The sequence below is a fragment of the Cupressus sempervirens genome, chromosome 11 (assembly GCF_028749045.1).
Source record: "Cupressus sempervirens isolate cs-2001-9-10 chromosome 11, ASM2874904v1, whole genome shotgun sequence".
NCBI lineage: Eukaryota > Viridiplantae > Streptophyta > Pinopsida > Cupressales > Cupressaceae > Cupressus > Cupressus sempervirens.
The window spans coordinates 813,463,364-813,488,466 of record NC_143128.1 but is presented as its reverse complement, the minus strand read 5'-3'; the positions used below and the strand labels follow the sequence as shown (position 1 = coordinate 813,488,466).

The 25,103-nt window shown below is 35.1% G+C and overlaps 1 pseudogene; it reads left to right on the top strand.

Annotated features, from left to right (window-relative positions):
• Positions 1-473: 473 nt before the first annotated feature.
• The window catches only part of LOC149532047 (isoprenylcysteine alpha-carbonyl methylesterase ICME pseudogene), a 110,192-nt pseudogene continuing 85,562 nt past the window's right edge, over positions 474-25,103 (top strand).

The following is a 25,103-nucleotide window of genomic DNA, read 5'->3' as shown; positions in this document are numbered from 1 at the left end:
TTTCACATTTCGAACCTTCTTGTCCTTCTTGTCAAGACACCATTGACTTGATCAAGTTTCAAATGGGTTGGTATGAGGAAATATTTGTGGGGGATGGCAAGGATTTCTTCCAACTCTAGAGTTGCATGTCTAAGAAAGGTGGTAGTCGTAACTCAAGTTGGGAACCAAATGTTGAAGAAAGAAATCAATTGGATTAGACAATCATGGTTGAGTCTAATGATAATGATAATCAGGAGGAAGAGTTTTCATGCGTCTTGTCACAAGAAGGTGTTGAAAAGAAAATCAAGGATGCAATCAATTTCATCCAAGAGGAGACATAGAAGACAAAGATAAACATCTTGAAGAACTAGAAGAAATTCATCAAAATTTTGGGGAGGTGATCCTTGGTGAACTTTCCCTCATGCTTTAAAGGATGAATTCTTGAGGATGAATTGCAAGCAATTTCACTTACCCTTTGGAAACAAGATAATTAGATGGATGAGTTGAACAAAGAATTACAATTTATCATAGATGAATCAACGTATGAAGAGCAATTCAATAATTCATTACAAGACATTTCCACTACCATGTTCTTTGGGGGCGTGCTAAATGATATCATGAAGGAAGTTAATTCATTGCCAAATGAACCTCAAGATGATCAAGTTGCTGCAAGTGGCATGGTTCACCATCAACTTCAACCTCCAGAGATCTTGCAACTCGATATTGAATTTGATGACAAATTAATGAAGATGTTGGATGATCTTCTTTTTGGTCGCGAGGATGCTATAACGATGAAATTCCACATGAAGAACTTTGAGATGTTTGTAAAGAAAAATCTACATGCAACAACATAGGGGAAGAAAATGAAGAACATTTTGGGTTGATGACATAATTGGATATTGCATTTAGTCAACTTGGGAAGACAATTGAAGGAGACCTCATCAAGGAATCCTTGATTTTTGAGGATACACTTACCAATACACACAAGGATGTGTGGTTCGTGTTGTACAAGGGCAAGCCACCTAAAGCAACATTCTAATGACTTGATCTCAAGAGTAATCCTGCCTTGAACAACTGTGTGTTCGATGCTACTACTAGAGGAGAAATCCACCACTAACTGCGACCTCATGAGGCTATGGAGTAGTAAATATTGTTTCAGAGTATAAGGATAAGAATGCCAAACTAAGAATCATCACCCAAGCCTTGTTGCTCTCGAACATTTGGAGAAACCATGTTAGATCAAGTGTATATATTAGTCTGGTTTGCATCATTCCTTTGGGATTCTTGTACATAGTTAGAGTAGGTTTTTCTTGAACCACTTGGTTCAAGAGGTTTAGATTAGGCTTCCTTACCTTTGGTTAGAACAATTGTTTCCTTGTTGAGTCGGGAAGTTAATTTGCCTTGAGTCATTTGACTTGAGATTTCTTTGAGTCACTCAATTAGTTTCTTGGCTAAGTTTTCCTTTACAGAGTCAGTCTGTAGGTTTGCCTTGAGTCATTTGACTCAAGTAGCTTAGTTATTGTTTCCTTTAGTTGTCTAGCCTCCTTTACTTCAATTTCCTACTTGGTTAGTTTAGCTAGAGGGATCGAAATTTGTGAGAAAGGTAGGGTGTTAAACAAAATAGTTTTTTATTTCTCCTAGTAGATTTGTTTGGTATATTTCTTGGATATCTCTTTCTGAGGTTTCCTTGAATCAGAGTTATGATTCCTAATAACCTTGTGAAAAGTATTTGTGCTAAATTTGAATTAGATTCATTCGCTGGGTTTGCGTATCTAAGTCTTTTGATCATAACATTTTTGCTCACACTTAATTGCTCCAAGCTTTTTGAGAGTTCTCGAGGTAAGATTGGAATTAGTAAAATCATACACCTGCTTCAACGCCATTGTGGTCGTACAAACCCTCTACAAGCTTTACTACTTGTAAGCCAAAATAAAAGATCGAGAAGAAAGAAATACAATATCAAAGGAGAAAAGATAAAAGAAAAAAAGAAAAAAAGAAAAAAGAAAAGAAAAGAATTTGGCTTTGCCTGTGCAAATATCTCTGTTGGTGCTATAGCAAAAATCACTAAAGATAGAGCAATGTTCGTGGTTGACCACAATGATAACCTTCTCCAGGCTATGGATGCTTGATTGGTAGCGATGTTCTATCTAGGATCCTTTTGGAGTAAGGATATCAAAATGGCTATATCCAATGGATCTGAGAGGCTTTCAAGGTTCTTGTCGGGCAGGGAATGAATACACTTGCACATGTGTGTGTAATTGAGGATGAAGGTGCTTAGCCCAATTTCATGGTTTCTTTCATTTTGAGTGCATTTTCTAGTTGTTTAATAGGTGGAAGGAGATTTGATCAAAGGCTCCTGGTTTTGCACAAGTCTTATCCTTGAAATCTTCAAGAACATTTTTTTGGGTGGGTGCTAGATGTTGTATGGTTTCCACACCATTGCCCCATTGCAAATGGTGACCCCCTCTTTTCGTTGTAGCATGTAGGAGTAGTTGTCTTAGGTGATTTTAGTTGGCAATTTTCTTTTTTCAAGTCTCTAAGTTTACGATGAGTTTGGGCCGTTTTGGCTCACGAGGAAATGATTTTGGTCTCAAGTTTATACAAGCATTTTAATGCCACTTAAAGAAATTTTCGTGGTCTAAGTCCAATTGGAAAGTGAAATTTTTTGGTTAAGGAGAGATGGTTTTCTATGTTGGAAAAGGGGATGAAGTTTATCAGGGAATTAATCATTGGTGGGAATTTCAAATCTTTTGAAATCTCCCCCTTCCTCATTTCTCCCAAAAAATTTCTAGACCCTAACCTTTATTCGGTGGAAACTCAAGCTTTGAAATTTTAGAGCGATGAGGGGAACAAATTGATAATTTTTCCAAAACATTTTCCCTTTGGTGAAAATTTTGCAAGTTAAGAATTTTCCATTGGTGGAAATTTTGCATCTTCCATTTCTCCCACATTGAGTCTCCAAACTTCGCCATACTCTAAGGCATTAGAAAATTGGTTTATGACATGCACACAACATTATGCAAGAGTAGAGTAAGTAATCACCAAGGAATGTTCAAATGAGGAAATTTTAAGAACACCATGCCTGGTGGAAATTTTGCAACTTAAAAATTTTCCACTCCAGTGGAAATTTCGCATCTTCTAAAATTTCTCCATCATTCTTTGTTAATTGCCAAAACCATCTTACCTCTCATAACTTAAAAAAAAAAAAAGAGGAGAGAGGAAGTAACAGATATTAGAAATAAAATAAAATTAAAATAATAATAATAATAATTTTGGATTATGATGAGATTAAAATTTGTCTACTTTGCAAGATGGTTGGTTCTAAATTGGGATGAAGTTTGTTTATTATCGATGTGATTTTATTTTCAGAATATTTTCCACAAGCTTAGTGCTTTTCTCCTTTGTTTTGCAAGGTGGATTCAAGGAGAAGGGCTGAATGGAAGCTTATTCTTGGAGCAACTTCGAAGATCAAAGCATTGTTGGTGCACATACCATCCATCATCTCACCAACAAGAAGGAGAAGCTAGAGAGAAAGGTGATGATCAAGGCCTCAAAACTTCAAGTGGATACTACAAGGAGATGGCTCAATCCTGAGGACTCAAGTGAGAAGGAGGAATTCATGGTCAAGCCATCAACCCATAAACTCAAGTCATAATGAAGAGAAAATTCAGGAAAGCATAGAGGATCTAGCTACATGAGGATATATTCAAGGAGAACCAAGAGAGATTGAGTTCACAGGTTCATGAAGATGGAAATGATTCCAGTCGTTTCCATGAGAAAATTCTGAAGTATGGAGAAAATCGTAGTGTTGAGAGATACCTTTTTCTCAAGCTAAGACACCAAGCACAGGATAAGGATGATGAGGTGGCAATTGTTTGCCACCAATTAGAAAATTTCAGTTTCAAGCACACTTAATCAAATTGTGACAAGTGTCCCATTTTCTCATTGGCTATCAAAATCATTGCAATTTTCTTGTTGGCTCATAAATTGGTGCCTTTATGTAATTGGTTGAAAATTTTCAATCTTAATTAGGTTTTGTGGGAAGAAATCTCGACCCTTGATCTTGAATCAATTTTGGCCCTTCGTTGTAATGGAACTACTATAAAAGGCCAAGGTCTTCTCATTTGTATGGAGTTAGATTGGAAGAGCTTGGAGGAGAGATTGGATTAGAGCTAGAAGGAAAGATTAGAGAGATAGAGTAGAGTAGGCTAGCTAAGAGAGAGACTTGATGAAGTTGTTGCTATAATGCTTGTTAAAGTAATTAATAATTCATTGTTGGTTCTTCATGGTGGATTACTTGTCATTTTTTTGTAATATTGCATGGTTTCCTCAATCTTTCACTTGGAGTAGATTTCTTTTCATGTTGAAGTAGTTTAGTTGAATGGAAGTTGTTGTGGATGTTTACTTGTTTGATCGAACTAATCCGAGCCACTAGCCTCTTGCCGATGGTAAGGATACCTTACATGGTAAGCCGATGAAAACACTTAGCTCCAATTGATGTTGAATCTTAGATTTGCATTTTGATGATGGGATTGGAGAAAGGATATTGATGTGAAAATCATTTGTGCATTCCTTAGAAGCTTGCACTAGGTGGGTGGAGCTGTTGGTGAGATTACACATAGTAGAGTCCAAGTCATCCATGATCCCTTGCATTTGTAGGTAGAGATAGAAGTAGCAATAAGTTTAAGTTGGGGTTGAAGAGGAAATGTTGAACTATATTTTCTTTGCACATTGTGAAGCAAAATCTTTAGAAGTGCAAGAGTTGATATCCATTGAATGAATAACATAAGTTCCTTTGTGATAACCAACATATCACATCATAAAATTGAGTGAAGTCCATGATTAAGAAGGAACCTTGAAGTCATTTCATGATATTACTTTGCAAGTTTAGCATTAGAGATTACCTTATATCGTGTGAGGATTGAGTTTTTAGTGTTTCTTCTTGAAAGATTAAGTATTTGATTCCGCATGTTGTAGTGGAACAAAACTTACATCAACAGGTGCAAATCTAGTAACTCAAGTAGATACCTTTTGCAACCCATCAATGCCCCTATGTTTGCTCTTGGGTCTCTCCTTTGCGCAAGCCCGTGGACCCCTTCTCTTGGGCCAATATGTCTCTCTAACATGCAACCCAATCTTTTTGTGTTGCATCCATAGTCTCTATCACAACCATACATAATGTTGTATTGCTTTCCTCATACACCATCCATCATGTGATGTTATGTATTGGCATCCCAACGCTCTTTCTTTCATTTTCCTTAAGCCCCTTCAGCCTTCGCCTTGGACCAAAAATAGTAAACATTGTTTCTCCCTATTGTCATATGCCCCACATGAAAACCTAGTGACCTAAATACTTACAACAGCAAATGAATTATCAAAAAATAATATAATTATCTTTACAATGATTGAGATTTGAAACTACTACTACTATTGGAGTAGATATATCGGCAATTTAAGGGAATATTTTTACATGTTAATCCCATGATGATGTTTAACCATATTTAAGGCCGTTCTTCCTTATTGAGTCAACCTTATTGGGAAATTAAAAAAATATATAATCAAGACCAAGTGTGTTAGAGAAAAAGGTTAATTTAATTCCATATATTAAGTTACCTTTTCTCTCTTCTTAAAATTTCACTTTATGCACTTATGCATTCACATTTAATAATTAATTAGTAATTATTCAATAACATTTACCTTTTAGATTACCATTTTTCGAGTTTCGATCTCCTATAAGGATTGGTCTTTTGTAATTATCTATAATGTTTTTCATTTCTGAGAATACAATTTGCATATTTTTTAGAGAAAACCCTTGCCTCTCCTTGGCTTTTTCTCCTTTGTGACAGGTTTTTACATGCAGGTATTCTTCAGGCTTTGTGGATTTGTATTTTTCAAATCCTTCATGGTATTAGAGCTAGATTTGCTATAGCTTGTTCGGTATTTGGAGAAAAAGGAGAATGAGGGTTTGATAGAACAAATTTAACATTTTTTTGGCATTTTTTTTGATTTTTGGAGGTGCGACAACGACGATTCAAAAAAAATAAAATTATAGAGGTGATTTTCAAACAATGATATCACACTCATACAAACTCCTTTTTCCGAGCATTTTTTTGTTTTGTTTTGGAGTAGAATTCTGTGATCTACACATTGCTGCAGGTTGTTTGTAATTTATTTTCTTGATTTTTTCTAAAAATTGCAAATCTCGATTTTTGCAACTTCAAAGGCTTCGTTCGGGTTCATATGGACACATTCAGGTGCTATTTTTTTTTAAAATGCAATTTTTTTTGTCTACTTTCCAGATCTGGTATCAGTTTGGAGTAATATTGAGTGGACATAGTACTTTAAGCATTTGGTCATTTTTCTGCCTGCAAAAAACAATCCAACACCTTCTAAAACAATGATCGAGACCTCTTCTTATCTAGAACTTCTGACCCCTCATAACTATCACACATGAAAGACTTTGATGACACAACTTCTTCTGTCAAAAGGGTTGTGGTCTTGTTTAGATGTCGTGCAACCATTTTTATAGAGGCCTTTTGAGGTCATGCAACATAGGAACAAGATGGATGAGGCAATATGATTGATTGCTTTACAGGTCTTTGACAATCTATAGTTTCATCTTGATTGGTGCAATACTCCTCTATCTATGTGGACCAAGCTTGAAGGCTTGTTTGGTATAGTGAATGAGTTCAGGGCACTTTAGATTGAGGTAGAGCTTACCTCTCTTGTACCAGATTTTTTTCCTTCCATTAAGGACTTCTCGATGAAGTTCAATCAACATAGATCTTTATTGCAAGGTTATGGGAAGACCAAGACTAATACTGAGTGCATCTACTTGATTCTTTCTAAGCCTTGTAGAAACTTTTAGATTTTTGCTTTGACCTTCTATTCCACCAAAATGCTTTGGGTAATAGATTTACCATGCCATCCTTTGAGGTTTTTTGTGATCGTTTGACTCGAGATCAAGCTAAGCTCTCTTAGTTGGATTCTTTGACTCTCCTAGGCTCACAAACTTATGCATTGGTAGCTCAACCATCTTCAGGGACAAAGGAGAAGACATAAATTTCATTCTACAGAGTCTTAAATTGATTCTAGCACTCACAGTTCATCATGACCACCTCTTCCTAAAGGGGGTAAACCAAAGCCCAAAAGACCGTGTTGCGCTTATTGTAATAAGTCTAATAATGATGAGTCACATTGTCGTGAGAAGAAGTTAGATGACTATGCCAAACAAGTTTTAGATTTAACAACTCTCCTTTAGAAGAGCAACATTGATATTCCTTCTACTTCTCACAGATATTCTTCATCATCATCATTTCAATTAGATGGTAAAGATATAGGAAAGGGTCATGCACTATGTGCAACTACTATTCCTCATTCTTCTAGATGGTTAATGGTTCAGGTGCTTCACACCATATGACATCTTCTTAGGACTTGTTCTCTTCTTTTGAGGCTTCTCCTTCTCCACACATTTTGATGGGAAACAACACTGTTATGACTGTATGTTGGAAATGTTCTATTGACATTGATGATGGTACATTTCATGATGTAATTTGTGTTCCATCTTTGTCCTCTAACCTTCTCTCTATTTATTAGATTACACATAGTGGAACATGAAAGACAATTGAGTTTGCACAAGATTCAGTGCACATCAGAGATAGTGAGACATGTAATATTATTGCTATAGGGACTGTTGATCACGCTTCCCACCTATATTTTTTCTCACATTTTGGTCCACCATCTCCACTATCGATGACTCACTCTCTATTTTCACGAGAGTCTACTAAGGTGAAGTCTAGTCACTTGAATTTATGTGTTTTTCTTGAGATCAGTGTTGTGACTTCTATACCTCCACCTCCTGTTCATATTTAATCTCTTGCACAAGATTACTCTTTAGCGTTGCTCACTATTGTAGCTCCAGTGATCGAGCCACCTACTGCAGTTATTGAGGATATGTCAGAGGACACCCATCTCCTTTTAGATGACAGATTTAGCACACCTGTTATCTCACCTCCATTGGAGATTCCATTTCAGGATTCTTGTGCTTTCTCCTTTAAGCATCAGCTAGGATTTCCACCTACACCTTACATACATGGGTTTTATCATCCTTGTTCACTGCCTTTGTTTCCTTCAGATTGGAGTCACATTGGTATGTTCATCGACACATGAGTTCTTCCATTCTGGGGGGGCTATGGAGTCTCAAGCTTCTATCATGGAGGCTTTCATTGTACTTATGGTCTTGAGAGATTCTCTTGAGATGTTTCATTTGGGCATCCTTTTCTATCTCTTTTTGGAGTAGGATTTTTTCCACTGGGTTTTCTCTATTTCTCCACTTCATAGAGATTTGATTGTGATTGGGTACCTCATTAGGCCTTGTTGCTAGGACCTAAGTTTGCTTTTAGCATTTTAGTTTCCTTTTTTTTTTTGCATTGTTTGTAGCTGCATTGTTGCTTATCTTAAGGGGGTTGTTAGAGATAAAGGTTAATTTAATTTAATTTATTAAATTACCTTTTCCCCCTTCTTAAGATTTGACTTTATCCTCTTATGCATTCACATTCAATAATTAATTAGTAATTATTAAATGACATTTACCTTTTAGGTTACCCTTTTTTGGGTTTCGATCTCCTTCTATAAAGATTGATCTTTTGTAATTATCTCTAATCTTTTCACTTCTGAGAATACAATGTTCATATTTTTAGAGAAAACCCTGCCTCTTCTCATCTTTTTTTTCTCTATGACAGGTTTTTACATGTAGGTATTCTTCGAGCTTTGTGGATTTGTATTTATCAAATCCTTCATTGTGGAGAGTGCTGACTTCTCCATAAGATGACATGTTGTTTGTGAACTATTTTAAGAACAAAATAAAAACATAAAAAAGACTTGAATCCCTCAAGACACACATACTTCTTCATGAAAAGGTGTCATGGGTATTTATGTGAGGGAAGTAGAAGATAAGAAAAGATAGTTGGAAAAAGGAAGAGTAGAAAAAAGCAACAATTTTCAGATTTTAGGAGTAGGATGTGAAGTATAATAAAATATATGACTATGGTTTATGTAGATCTAAAAGAGGACAATAAGTGGATTGGAAGAATACCATATGTGGCTCTGAAAAAGAATTTATATATGGATAAAGCCTAAAGGTGCATAGGGAATGAACACTAGAAAAACTCATCAGTAGCAAAAGAAGTATATATTGGCTCAACAATATCAACAAGGAAGTAGAAATACATAAAACAACTAGCAAAACTAATCCTTGAAGGAAAAACATAAGAGTCATTCATAGAGTAGAACGATCTATTTATAATCTTTAAAAAGAGGTATGATCGAATATATGTATGCATTTATGTAAATTATATATAGATTTGAATATACATGTTTATACTGACCATATGGAGACAATAAAAGTTGAATCTAATTATCTAAGCATTTATCATTATGAATATCTATAATAATTGACCATATGAGAGAAGGAAATGAAATGCAAGGAGGGGGAAAAATGAGGTCTTACTAGGTACACCACCTCACGATATCAGTTAAGGGGTGTGTAAGGACAAAGTGGGGTAGAAGGGCACCCTATTATAATCTTCACTTTGAGCCTATAGGCTTAGTTACTAATACAACTAAGAATGAGATCTTCAATCACAGGAGGAGAGAGGATATTAGTCAAGGGGAACTTTATACAAGCTTATGGGCCAGGGATAAGTAGGGCACCTCACCATCCTATCTCTTGTCATTATGGTCGAGCCCATGAGAATTATGTTCTATGTGTGTTTCTCTTTTAATTCTAAAAAAAGATACATGTATATTATATTATAATCTAATTTGGCTGTAGGTTTTCTCCAAATAGGCTTATCTCACCTTATTCTTAAGTAATGATTATATCTTACTTTATTTTGCTATTTGTTTCATTTGAATTTGTGAATTTAGGGCAAAGCATAAGGAGGTCCATGAAAGGAACATTACAAGTGGTATTAGGGCAACATTGTTTCCAACCTGTAGGATAAAGATGAAGCAATAAATGCGTTCTAGACAATAAGAAGGATCTAATAATGTGCATACTCTTGTTTAAGCTTCGTTTTTGATATATTTATGTAAATACTTTGTGTATGTCATGTGTCTACATACATTCATGTGTATACTTTGTGTTTTCAAGTGTATGCTCTATGTTTGTTCAATTTTTTTGATCTACAAGAAGGGAATTCATTACAATTGAGGTCATCGATGTGTGTTATTAGTAAACAGGTTTTTCCCTTTTAAATTTAAAACTTAAAGAGAGAAAAACTCTTGATAAACTAATAGATTGAAATTCCCTTAATGAGTAAGGAATTCTCTGCTTAGTATTACTTCACAACACTATAAGGTGCTTAATTCCTCCTTTGAGGGAAAACCTTCCCAACAAGTATTTTAAAGAAAATACTGAAAAAGATTAAACAATCAAATTCATAAAAATGAAAAGAATGTGCAAATTGAAAAACCACTTAAATTTTATAACCAAGATCATCCACATGATTAATCCTTATATATGAAAATGATTTGAAGTTCACTTTTACCACTATCTATTCGAATTCTCTCAAACTCAACAACAAGATTCTAAATTGCAATAAGACAATGGAATTTTTTTCATAAATGACCAATCTCCTCAAGGATACAAATAATTATAGAACATACAATATTATCTACTCCAGAAAAAGCTTTAGAATATAAAACTGCATAATCTTATATTTCCTTATCACAACCAAAATTTTACATCAAAGTTTTCTTTTCAAAATGTAGATACCAAATCCAAAAAATATTTTTGGTTTTAGATCCATCGAGAGAGTCTTTTTGAAAATAGTTATTACATATATATACCCTTCGGGGCTCGATAACAGAATCCAAAATTACCTTGCCAGGAGTAGATAGTTATTTGGTTACTTAACCAAGCTAACCAACTAAAAAAAAAGAGAGAAACTAAAAACTAGAAGGCATGCAACCAAGAAATTCCAAGTGTCACATGGGTTTGTCCATGCTAGTAGTAATCCTTCCAGCTTTCCAGCTTTCATACATGGTAGTAAAGGATGAGATGACTAACTAATGTGGTAGACTGAGAAAAGCGATCCTCTACTTCTAGACTTCTTTTTCCCTCTTCAGCTCTGCTATCTTTCCTTTGCACATCTCTAGGTGCTTTTGATTGATTATCAGCATGGCCTCTATTGGAAATATTCTTAACAAAGCTAAGTTACTGAGAGGGGAGGGGTGAATTAGTAATTTCTAAAATTTGTACAATTTTAACTCTTAATCCAACAGTCCAGTTAGCATTTAATCCTTCACATATAATTTGATCTAATTGTATGCATAAGAAATTGAAAACATGAAAGCATTCATAACACTTTGACACAAAGATTTGGTGACCAAAAAACCTTCCAAATAGAAAGTAAAACTGGGGTGGGGATGATACCCACAAGCTTTAGTACTGCAGTATAAAGTTGGTGTATTAAGGCTTACATTGATCACTTTTGATGATCTGCCCTGTTAGGAGCAATAAGGATTGCTAGGTCTACCTTCATACAATGAAGTATGCACTCTGTAAAGAGATTTACAAAAGATTGTTAGGTCTACCTTGTTAAAGGATTTGACTGAAATACCTATTAGGATGAAACAATAGCTAATCTTTGATCTGCAACTTTGTTTGTTGAATGAGATTCTTTTAAGTGTACAAATCACCTTGTAGTGATAGATGAATCTTTTCTGCTCCTTATACTATTGTAGCCTTGGTAATTTACACTTTCTGCTCTTCTCTTAAGATTACATTACATATGCATCATTACTACTCACATTGGATGTGATACAATATACTACATATATACCAATCCAATTATACAAATTACAAAGTCGGTCACTATACAAGTTTACACAAATATTACAAAGTCGGCTCAAGTGTAGACACTTGGGCTTTAAAGACTGACTCGGTGAAGTTCTGATACTTGGCATCCACTGTCAATGCTCGACATTGTCATGCACTTGGTAGACATAGAAGCTCGACCCATACTGATCACTTTCAAGTAGTCTTGAACTCGGTCTGCATTGGTGATTCAACAAATACTATGAAACTTGTCATATAAATTGAATGGCTTGTTTACCTCTGCATAGCTTAGTAAACACTATCACCTCGAGCTCGTTATAAACTGAGTCACTTGGTTAACACTGAGTAGTTCGGTTAATACTGGACTTGCATCACATAAACTGCGAACTTGGTAAGCACTACACAACTCAGTTTGCACTGGTAAACTTAGCATACACTGAGATGCTCGGTTTATAGTGCTGATGTTCATTGTAACTGTAACTGCTCAATAAACATTGGAACTTGTCCAAAGGACTCAGTAGTAGCAGTAGAACTTGGCGACAACTGAAATGTTTGGCAAACATTGTTAACTGTACAATAAGCTTGGTAGATACTTACAATCTGAATAAGTGTATATCACTAATAACAAACTTGACTGATATGTCAACAATCTCCCCCTTTGGCATTAGTGACAATAACAATTATCAGCCAAAATTGAATTGAAAATGTTTCCTAAATACCTTTATCCATCACCTAGTGATTCTTAGCTCGGTAGAGTATACTATTTTTTGAGATTTTTCAAAATTGGTTTTGTAAGATATATATCTATACATAGTAAGGCTCCTATACATTATACTGTACATCTGAATACATTTCCTTGCTATATACAATGTATATTTCTGTACATATGTCTCCCTCATTTCCTTTACAATTTATGTATCAATTCTACAATGTATTTTCTCCCCCATAAATTATTATTTTCATATCTTATCTGTATCTTCTTATTCACAATATATACTCACTCTTTTTGACATTAATGCCAAAGATTTATTCTATATATTTACATGTTAATGCTGAAATGAGAGAAAAAGTCTGAATGTACCTTGAGTATTATAGTCAACATTTTGTCCCAATTGTCTTGCAAGACCTTACATGTGTGAAGTGCAATCTGTACTTCTGCTGACAACTCAATCATGTGGTCTGCTATGGAGAAGTTTTTGTCATGGATGAGGGTTTTGGAATGTGAAATATGTTTCTGAAGTGCATGCATGCTGGGAAGAATCATGTTCTGAATATCTACTAAGGTAGATTTGATTTTGGCCTCTTCCTTAAGCAATTTTTCCTGCAACTCAATCAAAAATTTAATCTTATGGAAATGTACAGGGCTTGAACTAGGGTCAAGCTATAGCTGTTGTGCACTTGCCTTGAGGTCTTCATCTATCTTGGATAGTTTGTCCTTTATTTCCTTGGTAAAATTTGAAACATCACATAGCTTACCAAAAAGTATTGATACATTTGTACAAGATGTTTTTAGAGAACCCAAAATGGTAGAGAGTTCTACTTGATAAATAACAGTTTGTTGAGCAATGTGCTCTAACACTTTATTCTCAAACTTCTTCTCTATCTTCTGCATCACTTATCTTGTCCATTTATATCTTCATTGAACTTTTGAACTTGATGGGGACATGACCCAAGCACAAAATGGACATAACAGTAAAGGGAAAATTGTATTAACTGTGTAAATATGATATTACATTCAGTACAGAGAAAATAGACTTCAAAACATGCCCTAAGGGCTTGCAACAGTATAAGTCTGGAGATAATTTCTCCTTTTAGTACCTCCTCTCAAACTCCACTCCAAATTGCCTTTTACAATGCCAAAAATGTTCTTAAATAGACCCTGAAGGGTTAAGGATTAGGAATACATTCTAGAAAGTTCTAGTTGGCATCCACCAACCAAATAGAAGGCTCTAGAAGTCATATTGGAAGTCGACACAAAATTAGAAGAATCTAGAAACGATAATTGAACTTTTGGGAGACATAACTTTTGAACCGTAGCTCCGATTGACGAACCGTTTACATTTCTGAAAAGCTCTCAAAGCGCTCTATAGCCCTATGGACAGCTATGCTTGTCCCCCATTTTTTGGTCCTATTCAAGGTCATTTAATGCCCCTAACCTGACTTTGAAGCATTCTTAAGAGGTCTCCAAAAATTGAAAAATTGCAATAACTTTCAAACCGTGGGGCCTTTCGACTTGATTCTTTTTTTGGAATGCTCTAAATTACAATTACAATCTTTTGACCAATTTACACCTTCTAGTTCACCAAAATGATGGCTCAATTACATACTCCTTTTTTTTGGCATTTACACATATCCCAAGGTGTTCAAATACTCTATCTTAGAACATTGATAGTGGAACTGTGAGAGTTGGAACCTTTATTTGACCCAAATGGGTATCCAGAAATGAAAACACATGAAACAAAAACTAAGTCTAAGTACATTTTTTTGGTTGACACAAGATTGCCCTTATACCTCTGGATGCTCTTGCATCAGAACCGCCTCTGCTAGTTGATACAAAATTAGCTGCGAAGAATCAACCTCTATACCTGCCACCTCTGTCAAAATATTCTTGGCATCCTCAATGATTTTAAATTCCTTATCTCTTTCTTCTCTAAGCCTCTGTTGCTTGGCTTTCTTTTGGAGGAGTTCACCAAATGTCTGCATTTGGTTTGGAGTGAGTTTAGAAATGTCCCAATTTGGGATTACAATTTCCTCATCTAGGTCTATTTCTTCCTCCATCTCCTTTCCTTTGCCCCAAAATTTTTTGCTTGGTTGAGCCTTGGTCTCACTTGTCCTTGCACTTATTGCTTGTGTACCTGGAATAGAAACAATACTAGACATACTAGGGCTTGCTGTAAAACTTGATATTACACTTATTGTAGAAATACCTGAAGTAATACCTGTAGTAGCCAAAATTGATGAATTCAAAATTGATGTTGCTAACACAGTAGAAGATGGAAGAGTCTGTAGCTCAATAGATGAAGTGGAGGTCACTTCAGTTGATGGTGTACTTAGCTAAGTTGGTGCAAAGATTGATTGGCTAGTTTTTCTTTGAGTGCTGGTCATAATCAATCCTACAGAAGCCATCTCCATGCTTGATGTGGTCAATACCTTGCTTGGAGAATGAGGAAGTGAGGCTATAACCACTGCAACAATCTTGACTGGGTTGGTTTCCTCATCATCTTTCTTTTCTTCCTCGTTAGCCTCTTGCTCTTGTTCCTCTTCATCATCAATGTTGTCAAAATGAGTTGCTTCTTCAACATTTTCCTCTTTATCATCATCATCATCATCTTTTACTTCAACAACAAAATCACTCGGTTTATGAAGAAGATATATATTCTTCCATGTATGTGTTGCATTCCTTACAACATGTTCAATATCTTTTATAAAAACCAAACAAGTATTAAACTTTATAGTTAGTTTCTCCTTATTTTTCTTTAGAGATTCCTTAATCTCCTTGTCTATTAAGCTTGAAATAAGTTGCTTTAGGGTTTTCCAATAGAAATCCATTACAGTTTGCATTGAAAATTCCCATCTTGGCTTAATCTTATCCAACAAAATTTTAGGGAGCTATGAAGTAAGCTGGTTTGGTGAGTATTTCCACTTACCCATTTTGTTCATCACCAGGTCTTTAATCTGGTTCTTTTCTTCCTAAGTCCTAGTTTCATACTTTAATGCTTTAAATTTTTTTATACTTTCTCCTTCCTACAGTTCTTTTAGTCTATCTTGGAAGGTGGGTGGAGGTTTCTTGAATATTATATCTCCTCCTTCCTTATCAGCTTTCTTTCTTGAAGATCTTCTTGTAAATACAACAGTGGATGTCTTGGTAGGCTTGGTGATAATTACCTTGCTCTTCTTCTTTAATGGTTCTTCTTCCTCAGATTCTTGTTCATCCTCTACTTCCTCATCTTCACCTTTTTCTTCGGTCAACAAAAGGATGGAGCTGGTTTTCAATTTAGCAATTCTTTTCTTTCCTTTGTTTATTTCCTAAGGGAGCTTGATCTCTAGTTCTATCCTGGCTTTTGCTTCATCATAAGTACCAAATTATGCAGCCTTGGGATCAACTGATTCATTTATAAGTGCCTCAATGATATCCTTAATTTCATCAATATTAACCTCATATCCAAGAGGTTTTACCCATGATATTCTAGGCTTGACTGCTTGAATGTATACCTTATCACTGTCTACCATGAAACATACATCATCCTTGTAATCTTCAACTAATTTCTTTGGAATCCTGAATCTATAATTCATTTTCTCTCTAAATGCATCAAAATAGTTATCCATGATACTATTATAATTCTCTCACATCTCAGCAATATACTCATTAATTTGGTAAAGAACTGGCACATCTTTTCTCCATACAACTGATCCTTTTGAAGGGAAAAATTTTTGAACATAAAAGAATAAACAAGTCAATAGAGAACCAAACTTACATGGGTTGTTCTTTGACATCCAGATGCTTTCCATGTTCTTGTTGAACTATTTCAACAGAAGCTCGACAAGGTCAAGTGAAATATTATTCTTGACCACCTTGTAAGCAAGGTCAATTGCTTCACAAGGCACATTGTTCAACTTGCTAGAGCTATAGATCTTATGTACTATGATATGAATGCCAAAATTTAGTTCCATATCAGTCACACTACTTATCTTCATGCCTCTACCATCTCATTCTGCTAGGGTTTTCTTCTCAAGTTCAACCCAACCTAGGGTTTTGGTCATTTTAGCCTTCGCCAACATTGGGAGACTAGTGATTCAATGAATCATCTTCTTCATGATTAAAATGGGTAGCTCCAACCATAACTGACCATTGTGCACCTGACTGAGAATATACCTAATCCATTTTACTTGAAATTAACGAGGCATATGAGGGATGTGTGTCAACCCTTTTGTCTCCATTGTTGATGCTCGGGTTTCAAGACACCATTAACACACAACTGTCCCAGGGCTTCATCCATTTCCAAAGTGCCAATATGTTGAATCGTGCATTTAAAGTGAGAATGAATGTCATTTATCAATAGTACCTTTGGAGGGATTTGAGACTGCGCTCCACTTGGATCTAGGGTTTTGGCGATTGCAAGGGTGAGTTTGAAGTTTGGGGCTTTCCATTCACCATGAGCTAGCATGTCAAAACTTCGCTTTGCCTTGCTGCTACTAGATTCCATCTTCACTCGGTAGGGTTTGAGAGAACTCAATTTTTTTAGTAACAATTCACTCAAATCACTTGGAAGCTCTAAAGATTGCACTACGCAATAACACTTAAAAATTCATGGTGAAAATGACTTCGATTCCATTCCTTTTATCAAAATTTTCCATAAATGCTCGGTACGGATGGTAGATCAAGTTGATAGACTGTCATCCACTTCTTTGCATTGATTACTTAGCAAAGTCTTCCATCATTTGGTAGCCATATGAAATTTTAGTTACTCGCGACCTCGCTTGATAAAGTTTGTGACCCAACCTCACTTGGTAAAGAAGGTAACTCAGTAGTGAGTGGTGCCCTTTTCACTTTGTGATCCCTTTGTATCTTGAATACAGATATGGATCTTCTATCTTTTCAATCTAGAACTGTTTTGAATGTCTTCTATGGTAGCCTAGTCCCAGTTTCTCCTTTGAGAAATCAAGTAGAGATTGTGGAGTCACCCAATTCTTGAGTGGCTTGTTCATCATTGCTTGGAATTTCATTCTCGGTAGACTTTGGAACCCATTTTTGTCTCATCTATTTTTAGATGTTATCAGCTTTTGCCCTCTTCTCATCTTCAATTCTACCAATATTCATGCAGTTTTTAGCAAGATGACCAAGTTTTGTACAAATGAAACATCTTTTAGTAGTATCTCTTTTCCTCAAATGATGCTTTACACAATTCATTCCAATGTGTCCAAATTCTCCACAATAATGACATCTACACTAGAGGTTGTAGTCCCAACCAAATATAGCTTTCACAATTTGTTCTACTAGATTTAATAACTTGGTTTTGCATTCTGATGATTTGTGCCCATGGTTCTTGCATTTGTGACATTTGCCTTCAAATCTTGGTTTTTCTTTGCATTCATTAGCCTTATGACCATGCTGATTGCAATTGTAACACTTTCCATTGCTCCAACATTTGTTTGAAGTGTAACCTATCTTACCACAGTGATTGCAAGTAGGTCTTTGATTCTTTTGAGCTCCTTTCTTGGATGATTCTCCTTCTTTTGTATATCCAATTCCTACTTTTCCTTTTTTTCTATAGATATTTTGCTCATTCAATTGATTTATGTCTGCTTAGGATTTCATCATTCTTTCATTGATTTGTCTTTCAGAGTTTAGATCATTTCACAATCTTTCATTTTTAGATCTTAGATTCATGATTTCTTCATTTGCATTGGAGAGATGATCAATGAGGTCTGCTTGCTAAAGGGATTGGTGCTGGATTTCATTGTTCTTTCCTTCTATCTCTTCTTTTATCTTGTTCTTCTCTTCCATGACTTTACATAGCCTTACTGACTGAATTTCTTGTTCTATTCTTAGTTTTCTTACCTCTTCTTGTAGGAAACCATTCTTTTCTAAGAGTTCTTTGATTGCTTCATCGGCTTCATCTTGATTGCTTGAATTAAGATCTTCAATCTTTTCTTCAATGTAGAGATGATCATTCATTTGAATTGCAAGCTCTTTTCTTATTTTCAGGGATTGAAAGAGTTGCTCCTTTTCTCTCTTGAGTTGGGTAATAGCCATTTCCAAATCTAGCTTCTCATTGTCAATAGCTTTGTCAAGTCTAAATATCTCCATGGATTTGATCTTTGCTCAAGCTATTAAAATTTCTTCTGAGAATCACAATGCTTTGCTCTTTTGAGTTGGGCAATAGCCATTTCCAAATCTATCTTCTCATTGTCAATAGCTTTGTCAAGTCTGAATATCTCCATCGCTTTGATCTTTGCTCAAGCTGTTAAACTTTCTTCTAAGAACCACAATGCTCTGATACCAATTATTGGAAATATTCTTAACAAAGCTAAGTTATTGAGAGGGGAGGGGTGAATCAGTAACTTCTAAAACTTCTACAATTTTAACTCTTAATCCAAAAATCTAATTAGCATTTAATCCTTCACATATAATATGATATAATTGTATGCATAAGAAACTGAAAACATGAAAGCATTAATAACACTTTGACACAAAGGTTTGGTGACCCAAAAACCTTCCAAATAGAAAGTAAAACTGGGGTGCGGATGATACCCACAAGCTTCAGTATTGTAGTATAAAGTTGGCCTGTTAAGGCTTAAATTGATCACTTTTGATGATCTACCTTGTTAGAAGCAATAATGACTGCTAGGTCCACCTTGTGAAAGGATTTGCAAATATAGAATGAAGTATGTAGTCGATAAATAAATTTACAAAAGACTATTAGGTCTACCTTGTTAAAGGATTTGACTGATCCATTTGTTAGGATGAAATAGTAGCTGATCTCTGATCTGCAACATGGTTTGTTGAATGAGATTCCTTTAAGTGTACAAATCACCTTGTAGTGATAGATGAATCTTTTCTACTCCTTATACTGTTATAGCCTTGGTAATTTGCACTTTCGGCTCTTCTCTTAAGATTACATTACATATGCATCATTACTACTCACATTGGATGCGATACAATACACTACATATATGCCAATCCAATTATACAAATTACAAAGTCAGCCACTATACAAGTTTACAAAAATATTACAAAGTTGGCTCAAGTGTAGACACTTGGGCTCTAAAGATTGACTTGGAGAAGTTTTGATACTTGACATCCATTGTCAATGCTCAACATCATCATGCACTTAGTAGACGTAGAAGCTTGGTCTATATTGATCACTTTCAAGTAGCCTTAAACTTGGTCTACACTGGTGACTTGGTAGATACTGTGAAACTCGTCATATAAACTGAATGACTTGTTTACCTCTGCATAGCTCGATAAACACTATCACCTCAAGCTTGATATAAACTAAGTCACTTGGTTAACACTGGACTTACATCACATAAACTGTGAACTCAATAAGCACTCTACAACTTGGTTTGCATTGGTAAACTCGGCATTCAATGAGATGCTCAGTTTAGAGTACTGATCTTCATTGTAATTGTAACTACTCGGTAAACACTGGAATTTGTCCAATGGACTCGGTAGTAACTATAAAACTAAAAAATAGCTGAAATGCTTGGAAAAAACTGTTAATTGTACAATAAGCTCAGTAGATACTTACAATTTGAATAAGTGTATGTCACTAATAAAAAACTTGACTGATATGTCAATAGGCCTCGACATGGGCAATGTTTGAAAAATCTTGTTTCAGAGGTGATTTATTTTATTGAAGCTCCAAGAACCTCTTCTATACTTGTTTGATGATATCTTCTATGGATAAGACAGAGTCACTTTCTCCTTCTGCACACTGCTTATAAAACCACTTCAGGTCCTCGAGAATTATGTCATCTATGACCCCAAGCTCAGATAGCATTTCTTTAACTTCAGCTACACCTTGTGTGATTGCTTTGTTCCTCCATTCAATGTATTCTAGGATCACGTGGAAAGTTTTATTGTCAAGATCAGCCATAGGGCATTCAGAGAGAAATTTCTATAGGCCATGCCCCTGTATTTCATCAATCCACAATATCACTTTTGTGCAATTATTTTTCTCCTTCTCATATCCCTCGATATTTGATTCAACCTTCGTAGTGACAATCAAAGCTTTTTAATGAGTATCACTCAGGAGATTCACTTGTGTTACTAGTTTGGTTCACACAACCTAGATCCATTCTTCAAATGTCTTAGCTATGGCTTTACATTTTCACAAATTATCCAAGAATTGTTGATTAGCTGGAGACTTGACATCAACAGTGGCTAACATTTCATTGATTGGCTTTGGTTCAAGATGTAGAATTGCATTGATATATTGGGCCATACTTCCCATAGCTTCCTTCATACTTTGCTTATCTTTAGCATCTTTCCATACCCGATTTGCAATCTTCTTGTTAGACACTTCAAATATTTTTATGTCCATGACTTTACTTCCTTTACCTAGGTCTACTTTTGACACCTGATAATCTTGAGGCATGAGTTCTTTTTGAAGTTGATCTTGTGGAGGTTTGGCATTTTCTGCCAACCACCATCCTATTTCTTTGTTAAAATCGAGTCAAGACTCCATTTTTGCTTTCTTAACTTTAGAAGACCTTCCAAGGAACTTTCTCACCAAGTTGTCCACTGGCATGGAAAGTGGTACCATGCTTTTCTTTTCTATAGAGGTCTCTAACCACTTAGGTGTCAAAGGCTCTTTTCCAAGTGTGGCATTATTGTCAATTAGGACCAAAGTACTCATTGATGCACTACCACCTTCTTCCATTTTCTGCTAGACTTCTATTTAGTCAGACATATTAGGGGAAATGATTTGTTCTATTACCTCTTCGATTTCTCAAGAATCCAAGTTTATTGCAATCTCACTTTCTACTTTGTTTTGCACAACCTTCTTGCTTTGGGTGTAAGAACGAGTAGCTCTTTTAGTACTCATTGTTTGAAGTTGAACCAGAGGAACAAATAATTCAACTTTACCTTTGTTTAGATCTGTAATAGAATCACCAATAGCAACAATAGAGGGCATAATTAGCTTTCTTGAAGGCTTCTCTTTCTTAGCTCTTGAATGCTTTTTTTGGCTTTTCTCGAATTCATACTTGATTCATCTTTTAAGCTAACCAATTTTCTGTTCTTTTTAAAACTCTTGTCATGTGAGAATAAAATTCATCTTCTTCTCTCTTGTTCCAATCTAGCTTAGGAATAGGGATACATTTGATTTGTTCAATATATAGAGGATCAACCACTTCCTCATTATCAATTTCTTTTATCCCTCTGATGTCAAGTTGAACTTCAAATGCTTGTATTTGACTTATGGTCAATCTCGACCACAATCTTTTTCTTACTTCAAACTCATTAGAGCAATTGGCCCAGTAGTCTTCTAAGTGAGGAAAGCGCTTGATGGAGGATACATTTTAGATTTTCCCTGGCAAATCCTACATGATCAAAATTCTTTCTAGCAAGGTAGGGCTTGAGGCACAACTTGGACAATGCTGAATCTATTAACATAGCTTGTTTAACATTAGGACATTTATAGTGACCGATTTCTATAGGAAAAAAGGAAGTACAAGTTTTTAAAAATATTTTTAGACAAATCAGTGGCATTGCGGAGTTGCCTACAGATTTCAGAAAGAATAATGTCATCAAGACAATAGCGAGGCAACTTAAAAGGTTCCCCAGTGAAACCCTCGACTCTAATATAGGTGAATCTAGAGAATTGTATATAAAAACACCCATAAATCTTAATAGCTTGCATAGATTCTTGAAAGATCCTAAATTTCTCTTGACCTCGGAGCTCAAAAACTAGTCTCCCTAGGAAACCATAATTAATCCTCCGAAACTCTTTGTAGGGTTATTTTGCTTGTAGACTACCATAATACTAATATATGGTCATATCTTTTATCCAAGGTTCATGTGGTAGCCCTTCCCATTCTTTTGGCATAACCAAGATGTAAACTAAAAATGAGGACATGAAGAAAGGGCCAAAGTTATTCAAACCTACAAGATTTCAGTGCAAACCTTTGGCTATCAAATCTACCCAATCAATGAATTTCTATCCCTCAACAATTTTGTGAATGAACAAATACATCCTGTCATCCCAATGAAAGACATGCTCATTTCCTTTTACTCTATTGAGCAAAAAAACTATGTCAGCAATGTCTTTGATGAAATGCACAATAGTTAGTGGTTTGGGTAACCTTGAGCCTTCTACTGCTAAATTAAAAAGCCAGGTTTGTGCCATAATAGAATCATAATCTTTCTTTTTCTTTTCATACAAGTGCCCAGATTCTTCAAAAGTCCATGGCTCTGAGGGTTCTTTATGCGGTATCCTTAAGGAGGAACTAATCGTAACTCTATCAATTCTGACTAGAACTTCACCTGTGACATTCTTTATGCATCTGGTATGAGGATCATAGTGATTCATACACTCAATAATCAACTCTGGACACCCTATCACAATTTCTATCAGACCACTACTAATGAGTTTCTAGTAAATGGGTCCAACTTGTGCATTCTTTACTCTCTCTACTAGTCAGGTTAGGTTTACATTGACTAGAAAATTATCTTGTATCTCAGAAAGAGAACTTAACAAATAGGGTTTCTTAGGTTTAGGAAGCTTAGGTCAGAAAAGAGTCATGACCACCTTGACATGAAATCAAAAACTTAAATGCTTTAAAATTAAAAATTTAATCTAGAGAAACAAGAGAAAGAAAGCAAAATAGATAGGGGAAGTCAAAATGTGCACTCATTGGATTTTTCTAAGTCAAGCACATCCAATTTTGTTATTACTAGCTTGACGTTTTGGGCTCTAACATAGCAAGATAGGCAATTAAACCAGAAAAGGAAGGATTTAAAACATGAGATTTCAGAAAATCAAGGATAGATATGGAGTGTGCGAAATCATTAATGCTGACGTGTGAATTTATTTGAGAAGACTTTCTAGCCATTTATCGTTGTTCATCTCTATCACATCAATATGCGAACTCATTTTAATGATGCCAAATAATCATTGCTTTTACTTTCTCGGATATAACTAGTACTTTTGACACATGCCACCTAACCATCACATTTATTGCCTTTTACATCTCAACAAATGACAAGGAAGTGGGGCCTCCTTTAAGTAAAACATACATTCTTTGTTTAATTAAATCCTTGCAAGAAGAAAACAAGTGCAATTGTTAGAAATAAAGAGATGAAGTTGAAGTTGAAACTGCCCTTTTTTTTTGCTTCAACTTCAGCTCCTTCTTTGCATGGGGTCTGTTGGACTGATGAGTACACAAAAAAGAAGGATTCAATATTTGCACAAAAGATACCAGTTTGAAGTAGAAGTTGAAATAAATGGGTACTAGGTTCAAGTTCAACTTCATTTTAGCAAAATTTAGGGTACCAATATCTACAATCGACAAGACAAAATTGTGGCTAACATGTGTCATGCTTCTAATTCTCATTTTAATGTGTGAAAGCACACCCTTGGTACAATTTAAGGAGATATCCATTGTATCAACCAAAATTGTTTCTCATGGTTACAATTAATGAGAGAACTTGTCTTAAAATCGCAAACATTGTAAATTCTCAACACCTTGGTTAAGCAATCCAAATTAACAACTTGTGATAATCATAGTAGTGTGGGAGAAAATTACAAAGATCAAGCCATCTTACTAAGGAATCAAATGAATCATGAAAATTTAAATATTGCTTGAGGACACCACTTTTGGGAAGGGTAGACTGTCAAGTCTCTCATTTGAAATTGTAGTCGCAAATTCAAAAGCCTTAACCACCAAGATACTAACAACGAGTGAACTCTCAAACTATATTATAATTATCTTTACAATTATTGACTTTTGAAACAACAATTAGTAATTGAGAAATTATAGTAGCAATTTAAGGGAATGTTTAATATGTTAATCCCATGATGATAACCAACTATATTAAAGGCTGACCTTACTTATTTAGTCTCCCCTACTGGAAAGGAAGTGCAAAAAAATGAATAGCATTCAGATTTTGGGTGTAGGTTGTGAAGAGAGTCAAATATATGACTATGGTAAATGCAGATCTGAAAGAGGAGAATATGCAGATTGGAAGGAGACAATATGCATAGTTGAGAAATAATGCACATATGGATAAAAGTAAATAGAAAATGAACAACAAAAGCAATCATCAACAAAAGATGTATATACTCAACATAAGAGCGTTATAAATACATTAAAAAAATAACATAGATAATCATTGAAGGAACAACTACAATCATATATAGAGAAGAACATTCTATTTATAATCACTTAAATTATTGTGGTATGATAGAATAGTTATGCAGGTGTAGTTATATCAATTATATATAGGTTTGAGTATATATGTTTATATAGATCACATGTAGAAAATAACAGTTGAATCTAAATATCTATACATTTACCTATACAAGTTAATGCAATACTCAACCATAGTAGAGAAGGAAATGAATTGAAAGGATGAAAACAATGAGTCCTCATGAATTTGGTTCATGAACACATGAAGCCAAGTGGGATAAAGATTTCACTCTTAGGGCCTAATGTTGGGTTAAGGGCGCCCTATTGTAATCTTCCTAACAAGCCTATGTGGGTTAGTATTAGGTAAATAAGAAATAGATAATCAATTATAAAAAGAGATAAGGATAACATGATGGAGGGGAATGGT